At 41.6% G+C, this 14,566-nt stretch overlaps 1 protein-coding gene across 1 annotated transcript in view; it reads left to right on the forward strand.

Annotated features, from left to right (window-relative positions):
• Nucleotides 1-14,566, forward strand: part of bnc2 (basonuclin 2) — a 120,725-nt gene that overhangs the window by 90,935 nt on the left and 15,224 nt on the right. The window lies entirely within an intron of this gene.

A 14,566-nucleotide genomic window follows, 5' to 3' on the forward strand; every position in this document is an offset into this window, starting at 1 on the left:
GAGAATTTCTTTCATGTGAACATGTTAGTTCTCGACTGCTTTCTACACAGTAGAATTCATAGTACCTATACTACAAATGAGATTAGAGGTTGCGCTCTCAAATAGCACAAATTTCACTCAACAAACTTGCATTCACTTATCTAGATGATACAGCAATGAAGTTAGAATCAAAGATTACATTTACAGGCTGCTTTGGCATAATTTTTACAGTGATGCATCTCTGAGGCACTTAAAGATAACCAAGTGCTTCCACATTGACTTTCCTGGCATGACTTTACTGTGCTTAGCTGAGCAAATGTCTGTGGCTCTTCTCCATACTTTGATGTGCCACAGACGCTGTCTCTCCAGAATGCACCTGCAGACATTTAAGGATGTGGTAGCCCCACTTCTAAATATGGCTAATTTAATGAGAATCTAGAGCAGGCTCTTGAACACAGTTACAATGTGTGCTGGAGACAGATGACTTCAGCCTGAAGCCAACCCATTCTGTGCTTGCGAGCATATGCCACAGAGAGAAGCCTTAGCTCTTTGAGGACTAAATCACAATCCAAACCACATAAGTGCATCCCTGATCCAAGTAAATAATCCATTGTCCCAAATCACCTAATGGTTCATTCCCATTGTATAAAATTCTGATAGGACAAATCAGAAGCTCAAAGTGTCTCATGGTCTAAACCTTAAGACCATTATCTTAAAATGTAAGATTATGCATAATTTCTGGCAAATTCTTAAATTCGCTCTCAACTTGAAGGTCAGTTTTTTCACCGGTTCTTTGTTAGAACTGAGGCTTCCAAATTAAAACTGGATTGAAGACTTTTCTAAATTCCACACCAGATGACCTTCAGCACTTTCAGAATAGTGTCCAATATCACTTCTCATTCCCTCTGACTATAAAGAATTCTTATTGCATAAGATTTGAATGATCAAACTAAATCTTTCTCACCTCTTATTTGTATAGGATCCATTATCCCCCAAATCACTTTCTTATTTACTCCCTATTGTGTAAAGCACTTGTACACCAAGTCACATTCAAAATCCAAATTGTTCCTTATTTATCTTATTGCTCTAGTTCCATGTGCAGAGTTCACCAGTCGTCACCTGGAGACAGTAGCATATTTTCAAAGTCAAGTCACGTCAGTGTAAAACATCCACTTTTGCTCAGTGTTTTTTCTTCTTTAGATTGATTGCTGAATGATTGATTAAATGGGCTAATTGGCTATTTTTAAATCTGCCATCCACAGAAGTCCTCAACCGAGCACAATCCTGATTCAAGTAAAACATATTTTGTCAAAGTGATTGGCATCTGTTTGTCAGGATTCAGTTGTTGTGCTTGCAAGAACTTGCCAAGTTGAAAAATTGCCAAGAGATGGCAGTTTTTTTCATTTATTTAAAGGATATCACAACAAGATAAATGGCACAAATTTTTAGCAAGTAACACATTTCTACTTTCGATTTTTCTTTACAGTATTAATTTATGAAAAAATCATTCAATATAATAATTTATGTTTACGAAGCCCCTTTCACATAAAAGAGCAGCTCAAACCATTTGACAAATGTAGTGATGGTCACCAAACAGGGAATTAATAGATGCAAAGGTATTGACCAAATGTGCAGTCAAAGTGATATGTTTTTAGGAGCCGTTTGTAGAGGCGAATGAGGTAGAAAGATAAAGTGGTTTTGGAAGAGAGACATAGCAGGCATCTTATGGTAGCAGCACTTAAAGTGTTAAGAACAAAAAATACCAGCACAATAAAAAGCATCTGATGTAGTCTCTAATTCTGTAATTAAATAAGTGTAGCCCTCATGTAGCTTGGCAATTGTGGAGGCAAAAGAGAGAGAAGAGTCAGGTACAGGTTGCAGCACCAAAGCACCTAGACGGTTGGTGGTAAATCTGTTTCTGGGACTTTGTTGCTACATTTTTGTGTTCATCATCTGTTTTTGCATCCATGGGAAGCTGTGAATAGCAGCTCCCGAACCATCTGCACTAACGGTAGGGGTTGGAAAATTTTTCTGACTTAGATCCTGAATCGTTACCTTGACAAGGAGTGAAGGGACTGTTAGGCATCACATGCTTTTCTGCATTTTGTGAAAAAAAGTGCTCTTTGTTCAAGTTCTGGGAGTGCTCTCTTCAACGGACCAAAATAAATGTGATTAAAATTTAACAGCCACTATTGTGCAGACTGATGTTCGCCACATTTGTGTTGTCCCTGTAGGTATAAGGGCCAGGTTTAGGAATGATGCTTGGCTCATGCAAACAGGAGAGAAAGGATAGGACAGCTTTGGACAGTGAAGAGAGGTGTGCAGAGATAATTTTGTTGTGAATGAAGCCTGATGTTGTAGAGATGTGAAGATTGTGCAAGCAGTCGGAGCAGAATGGCAAGGGCTTAAAATATTTTTAAAAACTGTAAACAGGTTAAAAGATTAGAATAGATATTTTTCCCACAGATTTGTAGCGATGTGGAAGAGACAACTTACAAAATATTGATTATTGCATGGATTAACTTCTTCAGGAAAGAACTGAACACAGGTTCAAGCCCCACTTTAGAACTTGGAGCTGCTATTCCAGACTGACCCTCCAGTCAGTCTGGAATAGGATGCTGCTAGAACGCTGCATTGTTGCAAGTGCCAACCTTCAAATGAGACATTATAATAATAATAACTTAAAACCAATGTCATGTCTGTCTAATTGGACATTAAAGATCCACTGATACTATTCAAAAAAGAGAAGGCATTTTCTCCTAGTCTCCTTGCCAACAATCCTCCCGATAAAATTGGTCATTCCCATCATGGCTGTTGGTGGGATATTGCTATGTACAAATTAACTGCCGTGTTCGCCTACGAATTAAACAGTCACTGCACTTTACAGAACATTTTGTGAAGTGCTTTGAGGCATTTCGACATTTCAGGTGCTATATTACAGACAAGGATAATTATTTGTTTGCAGATATATTTTGAAGATACAGAGATCATTGTGGACTAAGATACATACTCGATGAGACGTAATGGTACTGGGCAGTTGTATGGGGGTGGGGGGGTGGGTGGGAGGAGGTCGGGTATGAACATTGAGGATCTGCGAAAGAATAAATATTCTGGAGTTTTTCTTGGATTCTGGAATAATTTTCCAGGAGAAAGAGTGAGAGAAGTTGGTGATGCCATGGGAATGCAGTTTTTTTCCTTAATGGTGTTTGGAAAGAATGGGTTTGATAGGATGAAGATCATGTTCTTGTTTCATGCTGTCTTATGATGTTAAATACAGGCCTGAGGGTCGCCAACAGTGCCATTAGCTGCTTGCGATAGGAATAGTAAATTTGTTACAGTGCCTGTAGACAATGGCATTGTACTGTTAGTACAGATACAGTTCTGTATCTCGCAAACAGTTAACCTGAGAGGTGATAAGTAATAGCAGACATTTTGTAGTAAACTCCGGCAGACACAATCAACTGAAATAAATACCGTAACTAAAATGGTTCAGATGTTTTATTTTGGGTCAATTGGGTATCTAACATGTGGAAACCCATCGTCATGCTTAAGAGTTTCAAAACCAAACTACTGAGAGTTCCAATTATGTGTGTTTTCCATTTGTCTGATTTGGAGAGTGCACTCTCTCCCCAGAGGGATGCTTCCTACTTACCCAATCCCAGAGAGTTTAGGCACAGGCTAGCAACAGAGTGTATTGGAGGTACTGCTGAAATTTAGTCAACTAAAACCACACAGCCTACCATTGCAGAGTTCCAATAAGCTTTTCATTGCTTGTCCGGCTAGGACCAATAAACAGCTACCCTACCAGTTAGCCTACCAGTTAGAGCTTTGAATCGCAGAGTAAACTGGAATTGAGTGAGAAGAATCACATCCCAAGTGTTTTGATGAAAAATAGTATTGAGAAACATACAATGTTAATAACAAAAATTCTTCCATTCTTATATTGAGACATCTCAAAATGCTTCACCGAGTTTTCTATAAACTGTCGTGACTATATTTTCGGCGATCACAGATGCCAATTTGCACACAGCAATGTCTCACAAACAGACATGAATGTTGACTGATAAACACGAGACACACAAAGCACTGTTCACAGAGCCTCACACTGTAATGAGGAAGAGCAACTGCCACATGCGCAGTGCACATGGGGTGGGACAGGTGATGGGTGGAAAACATCAGGTGAACTATATGCTTTTTGCAGATATACAAAGAATTTCTGTGATGAGCTACAAAAAACATTTGAGATGCATACTGCTCAAAAATGCTGATGGAAAATGACTTCTCATAATGGAGCACTCACATTGATGCAAGCATTTTGCCAAGCTGTGGCATCTCGCATCACTGAGGAAACCCTCACACAAGACAGGGCATTCAGAATACCATGAAATGTTAAACCCACACACATATACATCACACGAGAGGATCAGATTAAGACCCTTCGGTCCATTTGATTTCATCCTTCCAACATTCTCATCCTACCAATCTCCTATTACATCATCAAGCTGTTTCTTAAATGAGTCCAGTATCCTGGCCTCAATCCCATTTCCTGTTAACTTGTTTCAGCTGTTGATTACTCTGTATAGAGAAATACTTTCTGGTATCTGTCCTAAAATTGCCGTTCACACCCTGAACCTATGCCTTCTTATCACACTGCTTTGGCATATCTAAATGCATTGTTGGGTTTACTTAATTCCACTTTGCATTTCTTACACTCTTTGTAAGAAAAGGTATCTCTTCAAGATTGAAGAGCCCTGGAAAAGACATGCCTTAAATCAGGCCTTATATTGAAGATACCAAATAGGATAGGAAAAGTCAACCCAGAACAATACCTAAAGATGCACCAAGACAGTACGAATAACAGAAATGGAATGTTCACTCAATCCACAACTGTTTGCATTTGCTGTTTGGATGCTGCTGTGTGCAATTGGCTTCTGCATTTTGCCAACAAAATGCACAGTAACTCCACTTTATAATATATTCTGTGAAGCTCTTTGAGATGTTTCACTGATGTGATAAAGCACCATATCAAATGCAATTGATATAATCAGAGAACAGTTGAAAAGCAGACCAGATAGAATTCCTGGTAAGAACTACAATACACCAACCTGTTGATCGAATGTCAACCTTCTTGTCACTGGAAGCTACCCAAAGCAGCTCAAAAGATGAGAAAGGACACATCAAGAGAATAAGGCAACTATTACATCTTACTCCTCAATTGAAGGTAAAATACATGCTTGAATGCTTCTCAATCATTCACTAACCAATATCACTTACTAAGCGATGCCTGAGCTCCAATGCAGTTATGGGCACAAAGAAGCTCCCCTGATATGATAATTGTGGTTCACCAACTCCAGGAAAGCATCACTGACACCCGCACAGGGTTCTGAAATTACCGGCAAACTTTGAATGTCATTAATATTTTAAGACATCTGCAAGATGGCTTCGTGGGCAGTCTTTGCTTGATGGACAGACCCCCAAATCATTCATCAGTTCCAACTGGGTCAAACAGGATTGAGTCTTGGCATCAAATTGTTTTAGCATGTTCTTCACACCAATGTTAGATGAGGCAAGTGCAGATTACCAGAGGGTGTGTGCATTCACAGCCAAAATGATAAAGTGGTCAATCTTCTGACATTACAAGCATCAACAAGGGTAGAAGGAAAATTCATTCATGAATTCTTGTTTGTTGATGAATGCACACTTGTGGCCCACTCAGAAACCGATTTACAGAAGAGGTCCTACAGAGGCAGACAGAGATTACAGGCTAACCAAAGTGATGTATCAGCTATCTGTCTAACTCTAAGAAGTTATTCATTTAAGCTAATTATCTACATCAAATGAACCACTCTGCAACCCTTTATATAATTTACCAACCTTGAGAACATAATACCAGACCTCACATTCATTGTCCTGAACTGAACCGGTCACTGACACAGCTCATCATTGACATTACCTGGTGACTAACATTACCTGATGATTGGGATGATTGATGACTGGAACAACTGGTGAGTGAGATGACTGGTGATTGAGCTGGTGAATGATATTATCTGGTGACTGAATGTGCAAAGTGGAAACCAGCAATCAAACGTGAAGTGAAAACAGTTTTGCACAATGATTTGTCTGACAGATGATGGAGCAACGAGAACAGTGAAAGTAAGGGCATCAATAGGGACAGGGACATAAAAACAATAGCTTTATGATACACGTAAAAAGATGCACTTCGGTATAGGGCTCAAGGCAATAAAAACCTATCAAATGGCTCGACACCTGAACTCTTTCCTCTTCCAAACCAAGGAAGCTGCCTTTATACATTTTACACTGTTCGCTGATCACTAAAAATAGTTATCTCTTTCCTATATCTTTGTAATAGGAAATCCCATCATACAACAAATGGTATTATAGGTGTTGCAAAATGATTGCTGCCTTCATCAACAAGCGTAAAACTGACCCCCACCGTATAGAGACCTAGGACTCTCAGTTTGAGTAAAACAAGCTCTATCATCATGTAGTTACATAAAGGGACAACTAATTCTATGGCCTCTTTTGTCTCTGTGGTCACAGGAAGGGCTTCTTTGGGTCAAGAATCTCACCAGTAATTGTGCGTTACGGTCTTAAAAGATCATTTATCCTGTCAATCCAATTTCAGTGAGCAGCAGTGAACACTTTGTTGAATTTTTGTTTAAAATGAATGCACTTAACAATCTGTCTTTTTTATGGCTTGGCTTTGACGTTAGCAGTGTAGCATCTTTCACTTTGGCCTGTGTGAATCACATAATCTGTGAAATAATAGACTGGGAAAAGTGCTGTAATTTACTGCTGAATAAAGATGAAGGGACAGTGCAGTGGAGCTTGAGTTCTGAGGAAGTTTGCTATGGGGATAATCCACATGTTTTATCATCACAGGCAATTGGTTTGTGCCATGATTGGGACGATAGTGAGTCGCTTCTGTCAGCAGTGTCGATGAGAGTAGCTGAGCAGAGCTCAGATGGTTCCCTCAGGTGAAAAACTTAAGGGCAACTCTCCTTCGGAAACTCCCACACATTGTAGCAATGAGGCTTGGAGCAGTATTAGGAATATGGCTTGCTCTCTCAGCTGGAAAACTGCTGCGTGGGCCAGAGAGCCTACCAGAAGGGGATAATAGCTTCCCAGTCCATAACAGAAGCATTTTATAGCTTTACCGCTATGTTTATCAGGAAATGCAAGTCAACTAATATACCTTGTGGTCACTGCCAAAATCAGTTCTAGTAGATTTAGGATCTTGTATTTATTTCAATGGAATCTAAGATATGTGGGTTTCAGGATATTGGGACAAAGGATTCAGACACTATAAAGAGTGAGGCATTGCTAGGAATTAGCTTTTGGCTTTCATTTGCACTCCTTCTTCCACCCTGCCATGTCCCAGCTAAACTCATCTGCCTGTCTTTCAACACTGGTGACTTATCACATTTGAATTCTGTCAGATGACAGTGCTCTGGGATGCTACCCTGCGTGAGGGACACTATATAAGTGCAAGTTGTTGTTGACAGACTTTAAGTAACTTTTGCATGTCTGCCCGGGAACATTAACTTACCATTTGGATTTTTTTTGCACCACCGTTCTGTGCTTTCCTAAGCATTAAACAGCTCTTGGTGAATTATTGCTTTCAGATTGGACGTTCTTAATGGGAATTGGTTATTGGATATTAACGTTGGTGAAATATTACCCCAAATAATTATCAAAACAAAAGCTTAGTCCTAATCTGGCTGTATGTGAACTTTGAAACAACCATTCACTTTATGACCTGAAAGCTACATTCAATATTTGTCTCAGATACCCTTGAACTAAATTGGGCAGGTTTTGTGTAGACCATGACCTGTGCATTGAAATGTTATCCACTATTGACCACTGATTTTGCTCACTGACCTCTATTGGCTGCAATAGCGGCCTGTAGTCTATCGGCATCAATAGCCAAAATTATTTCCTTGTACATATGGCTCCTCATTGTTGAAGTTAACAAGATATGATGTATGTTGTTAAACATCAGGAATCAGACACAATAAAGAGTGAGGGATTACAAGGAATTAGCTTTTTGCTTTCATTTGCACACACAGACTGGTATGCTAACATTTTAATGCAGTTTCCGTTTTCAGGCATTTAATTTTTTGAAATGAAGGTTTGTAGAAATAAAACCTATAAACCAAATCACTTGGAACATTTATCTTGCACTCGTGTTTGAACTTATGGAACAGGAATTGAGGGGAGGTGGGGAGGAGTGGGGATGAACAAAGTTTCTAATGCTCTTACCCATGTGCAAAGCTTCTGATCCCACCAAACATTTATATGATAACATCATAATTTGCCTGCCACTATGCCCCAAAACTCTGGAACACTCTCCCTCAATCCCTTCGCCTTGGCCCCTCTCTCCCCTCTTTCAAGTCCCGCCTGAAAACTTTCCACTTTGACCATGCCTACAGCCACCTGCCCCCTCAACCTGGTTCGGATCAGGCTCCACCATTGTTAAGGGCTCTGAGACGCTACCCTACGTGGAAGGCGCTCTATAAGTGCAAGTTGTTGTTGTTGATAATTTCCATTCATTGGGATGTTGCACTCTGGGGTCACAACTTTTCGTTCCAGCAATGGAGGAATCGGAAGATCTGGCTCCCGATGAAATTTGAACATTGCGCTTGGCTCAGACCTGGTGCCATACCTGGAATATTAAAAAAATGACCTTGGTGGCAGAACTTATAATGGGAGAGTAGTTTAGCCAGCTGGTCATTATATTCTCTGATGAGTGTGGAGTCACCCTCCCTTCTCTTAGTTAGTTGTTTTCTTCTGTTTATTTCGCTATGACCAGTAGCAATGCTGCAGAGTTAGATGTGGGGATGATCAGAGGCAGTCAGGAAGCTGCTGACAGGGGCCAGTGGGTTCGAAGCAATCCCAAGTGTGAGGAAAGCTTCACAGAAAGAAGCTGTAGGGGACATTGAGAGATACTCTGCGACCAGCTGGGAGAGCTCGTCCATGTTTATCAAAGTATAAAAGTCCCATTCTGAATGGGTTAAAGTCCCCATGATTAAATGGGGGGATGTGTAGGCGATTTTGCAGAATTTACAGATACCTTTTTTCTCAAACGGTAACTGCGCCATTTAACGGGATGAAAACCCAGCATTCCATGTGATCAGACTGAAAATCACATTGCATACCATTCAAATGGTTCACATTGAAATGTTTCATTTTTCAACCCAGTATTGTATCGAACACAACTGGATTAGGCAGAGCATTGGTTGGAAAGGATGGAAGAATATTATGATGGAATCTGAACATTCCATCCATCTCATATTCCACTGATTATTAATGTTAAATTATTGCATTAGATTAGCATCCACCAAGTGTGCACTAAAGTAACAGTAATGGAAGTTGGGATTCAAGGTGAGGGATGTTTGTAGGAAGGGCCTAGCCCAAATGCTGTTTTCCCACTCCGGACTTAGCCCATGTTAAGATTAGGTGCTTCCACCAGTGCTTCACATGCAGCAGCAGACAAATGGAAATGCCCCGATCCCTGCCCAGATAACTTAAGTCCCAGCTACCACACCCCCACCCCACAGACATGCGTACTCAACCCCCACCAAGTCTCCACATCTACCAAGGAATCATTAGACCTCAAACTTGATAATAATAATAAAGTAATAATACTTGCATTTGATGTAACACCTTATCACTTAGTTGAGACGTCTCAAAGCGCTTCACAGGGTATACTGTGAAGTGGACTGATTGGGTATTTTGTGGGCAAAATCATTATAAAAATAATAAAAAATAATGTACAGACCATTATTCTCAATATGTTCTCCTGTATGTATAATGCCTGCAAGTACCATCATAACTTTTGTTGAATCAAGATTACGTGTAAACATTATAAACTCAAATAAAATACTTCAGGAGATAATATATACTGACTGGCAAATTGCAGACCACTCAGTCCCCTAGGAGGGGCTATTTAACTGCCACCAGAAGAGATGTGTAGGTGTATACTGTGTGGGAAGTGGAGTGGGTTCTCCCAGGAGCAGGTTTAATGGCCTCAGACTTTTTGTGGTCCCTCCTGTTAATGTATTTATGTCCCAGGTTGCTGTGTTGAGTTTCTGATCTCAGACACACTTGTACTTATATTTTCTGCAATAAACATCGGTGACACAGGTCAGGTAGTGGAAAATCAGGCAGGGTTCCTTTTCAAGATCACTACCCAATAAACCCTGGGCGAAAACAGATACCAAAAGGAGGACAGTATTGCTATCCCACTGCAAAACTGTCTGTGATCAAAAAGCCTCCTACACTCACTATCAAGGCTCAGACCTTTAACAGTGACCACACTGGAGGGGTACTGGAGAGCAACCTGCCACAATGGAACTGCCCATTGGAAAGGAAAAGGAATCCTTCAGGAGAGGAAGGCAGGAGCAAAAATTGGTGACAAAAAATAATAATCCTTGCATTTGATATACCACCTTATCACGTCATTGAGACGTTTCAAAGCGCTTCACACAATATATTGTAAAGTGGATTAACTGTGACTGTGGATTTTGTGGGCAAAATAAATAGTAATAGGAAGTAAATGATACACTAGAAAGGTCACACCACCATACGGGGGCGAAACGCATAGCTTATACCAGAATTATCCATACGAGCGTTTCCCGACTACTGTGGAAACCCCTCATTGAGCCGATAGCACTGCTTTGAGTGACGTGAGATTTGTGCAGCGTGAAGATGAATGCAGTGCTCGTGAAAGGGTTAAGTCAGCAGTGGTTGGGGAGGGTTCTGCGCCGTCCAATTTTCTTTAGAAGGGACGAAATATTAAATGAAGCATTATTGCTAGGTAATTCACATACATTTGTGGGTGACCTGAGGAGAAGGATTGACTGTCGGAGCGAGGTAAATGATAGCATGTTTATTGTGGTTGTTGGCAGCCAGTGCAATATGATAAACTGCTGGAGCCACACATATCAGTAATCATCTAGATTATTAGTGTCATTAATCATAATTCTAAAAAAAATGGCAGCAGCCAATTTTGACCACTGCTGTCTGCTCTGGTGGTCGTTAAAAACTTCACTAATAGACTCCAGAGCTCCTGTGCATGGCAGGCAGTTTGCATTGAGAATGTAAGGTTAATTATATTTGAGCTGCTGATTTCTCCTCTCCTCGGAATAGACTGAGCACTTTGCCAATCCCAGGAGTTCTTTACTGTTAAAATGGTAAAAGTATTTTATTGAAATTTTTTTTTCCTTTGGTTGGGATCAAGGAGATATGAAGCTCCAACGTGGGTCTTGCATTAGGGCTGACAACTCGCTGAAGGCTCGTGAGGGAGGATGCGGATTCCGGAGTTAACCCTTTCACTGGGCCATGTGAATTAGAGCAGCCACAATTGTCCAGCCATTTGCCTCTTTTCCTGGTTATTAGCATGACAAACAATTAAAGGGGCTCTGCCCCCTCTTCTTACAGAGATTAAGCCTTGCACATTCCCTGCCATCTGTCTCTTTAGAAATTCTCCGTGATCATTCCACAATCTATAATTGTGATACTGGAATTTGGAGCCAACACTGTCTTTCTTACCTCTTTCTTTACATGCTCCTTAAATAGGGTCCTTCGGATGAGTCATTAAACGAGGTCCCATCTGCCTATTCAGATGGACATTACAGATCACATGGCGCTATTCGAAAAAAGAAGGAAGTTTCTCCTGGTGTCCTGGCCAACAATTCCCCCAAAATAAAATTGGTCTTTCATTTCATGGCTATTGTGGGACATTGCTGTGTGTAATTGTGCTGCCATGTTTGCCTACAAAATACACTCCATTTCACAGTAATTCCTCTAAAGCACTTTGAGACGTTCTTCCGATGCGATAAGGCAAGTTCCAAATACAAGTATTATTGTACAGTATAAGAAAGTCTTTCTTATTGCTGCATTCTTATTCCTTTCTCAGTGCTGCATTGTTGGATTCTGACAAAGCCACTTAAACCAATTGCATCTTTTAGCTTCCTTCATTTGAACCCCACTCCCCCCCACCCCACGCACACACACACATCCCACCCACTATAATTTCCTATATGAATTTATCCAAAACTGCTCTGTGAAACAATGTAATGTCAATGACCATTAGTAAGGATAGACGTACATCTCTGTTACTAAAAATGCAACTGGAGCGTAAAAACTTTGCACACACTTAACTTTCATTGAAAAAAGGTCCTTAGCCTTCACCGGGCAAAGTTACGCAAACCCACTTGGTGCAGAAGATGAGACCTTTTTCAAAGCCTAGATTTGGCAGCTCTCTGATTTGTCTGGACCATATACCAGTAACTAGCCTGGAAATGTAACTGGTTCAAGACAAGAAATGCTTTGACAAGAACTTCAACCTTTTTACGGGCAAAGGGAATGGGAAACTCGCCCGTGCATAGGGTCAGGATGTAGCAGGTCTCAGGTTGATGTTACACTTGAAAACTTAAACACTGGTCCCCAAATCACTTTGTACTTGTGAGTCGAGTCATTTATATGGTATTCTGGATACCTGTGAGTCAGTTTATAGGCTGTAATTTAATTGAGGAGTTCAGAGGATGTCAGAAACAGAATGAATCAAGCCAAAATGGTTCATGGACAGGAACTTAACACTGAGATTAGTTTACAGCCTTTAATGCTTTCTTTATATTGGTGCCAAATCGATACAAAAGAAAGAGAAGAAGGTTCACAATTGAAACAAACGGCACTGGAGACCGAGCTCGTCTTAGGAGGTGGGTTCACCAGGAATGCAATTCAAACCAGTGCAGTAATAATAATAATAATCCTTGTATTTAATATAGCGCCTTATCATGTCGTTCAGACATCTCACAGCGCTTCACAGAATATACCATAAAGTGGATTGACTGTATATTTTGTAGGTGAAACACATATTTGTTTGTTTCAGTTGTGAACCTTCTCTTTTGTATCGATGTGGAGTCCTGTAGCTCAGTGGTTAGAGCACTCGTTTTGCAAGCGAGATACCTGGGTTCAATTCCCGGCAGGGCGAAACCTTAGGCAAGTTTCCTTACTCCACACAGAGCTTAATAATAATCCCTCCAAAACAAAAAAAACAATAATAAATTGGTCATTTTCAATCCACGATTGTTTGTGGGACACTGCTGTGCGCAATTGACTGGCGCGTTTCGCCCACAAATATACGGTCAATTCACTTTACATTCTATTCTGTGAAGCGCTTTGAGACAACAATTACAACAACAAGATTGCATTTATAGAGCGCCTTTCACTCGGGAGGACATCCTGGGGCGCTGGACAGTTGGGTCGGGACCCGAGCAGGGGGGAAATGGTCAGGGTGAGGGGAGGGAAGGGAGGGAGCGAGGAGGGGGGAAATGGTCAGGATGAGTGGAGGGAAGGGAGGGAGCGAGGAGGGGGTAGAGAGTCGAGAGGGGAGCTGAAGGCACGGTCAAAGAGAAAGGTCTTGAGACCGGCCTTGAAGGAGGAAAGGGAGGAGGCGGCGAAGGCACTGGGGGATGGAGTTCCAGAGCCTAGGGGCTGAGAGGCTGAAGGCCCGACCACCGATGGTAGGGCGGTTGGGCCGGGGGATGTGGAGCAGACCGGAGCCAGAGGAACGGAGGGTACGGGCAGGTAAGTAGGGGGATAGTAGGTCAGAGAGGTAGGAGGGAGCAAGGCCGTGAATGGCCTTGTAGGTGAGGATGAGGATCTTGAATTCGATCCTCTGGGGGATGGGGAGCCAGGGGAGGCGAGCGAGGGTGGGAGTGATGTGGTCCCGAAGCCTGGTGCGAGACAGTACACGAGCTGCAGAGTTCTGAATGACCTGCAGCTTGTGGAGGGAGATGCCGGGAAGGCCGGCGAGGAGAGCTGACGTGAGCCAATCAGGAGGGCCTCAGTTTTGCGCACATTGACGCCGAGAACACGTGAAAAGCACTTTACCAAATGCAAGGATTATTATTTATTATATGCACTCTTCCCCCAACCCCCTTTCCCAGTGAAAACCCTGGAACAGCAGACAAGTGGAAGACCCCAGTCCCAGCCCGTACGCATGTTGGCTTGGATGTAGTGTGTTGTATTTCTTAGATTTCTATTTCCTTTTCAAAGTCCTCTTGCCGCACACATCCCTCAGCCAAAGCAGGGCTAGAGAGCCATACCCAGGTCCTCTGTCCTTATGATTCTGTATCAGACGATGAGGAGGTGCTCAAGAGCAGGCTAGGCTGGGACGCTACCCTGCCTGAGGGACGCTATATAAATGCAAGTTGCTGTTCTTTTGGGATGATCAGGGCTTCCTGTGGGAAGCATTTATTTTATCTTTTATTTTATTGACCAGGGAACAATCAGCCCATTTTGGTCGGAGAGAAAGCATATCAACTTGAGGAAAGAAAGAGGAACATAAACCCACCTCATGTAGTTTCCAATGATAACAGTACAGCATATAGCAGTGTGATCTGTATCTTGTACACCGATTCTCTGCGACTATAAGAACACAACAGGGTTTCTTTCTGGATGGTAGCTTCTTGCTCCCATTGCTTTTAAGTGAATGTTATTCCTGAGTCAGCCTTGTTGGTGGTAGAATTGCAGATACGTTGGATGCAGTCGGCCTTTT

This window comes from Callorhinchus milii, unplaced genomic scaffold (genome assembly GCF_018977255.1).
Source record: "Callorhinchus milii isolate IMCB2004 unplaced genomic scaffold, IMCB_Cmil_1.0 Scaffold1, whole genome shotgun sequence".
NCBI classification, from domain to species: Eukaryota; Metazoa; Chordata; class Chondrichthyes; order Chimaeriformes; family Callorhinchidae; genus Callorhinchus; species Callorhinchus milii.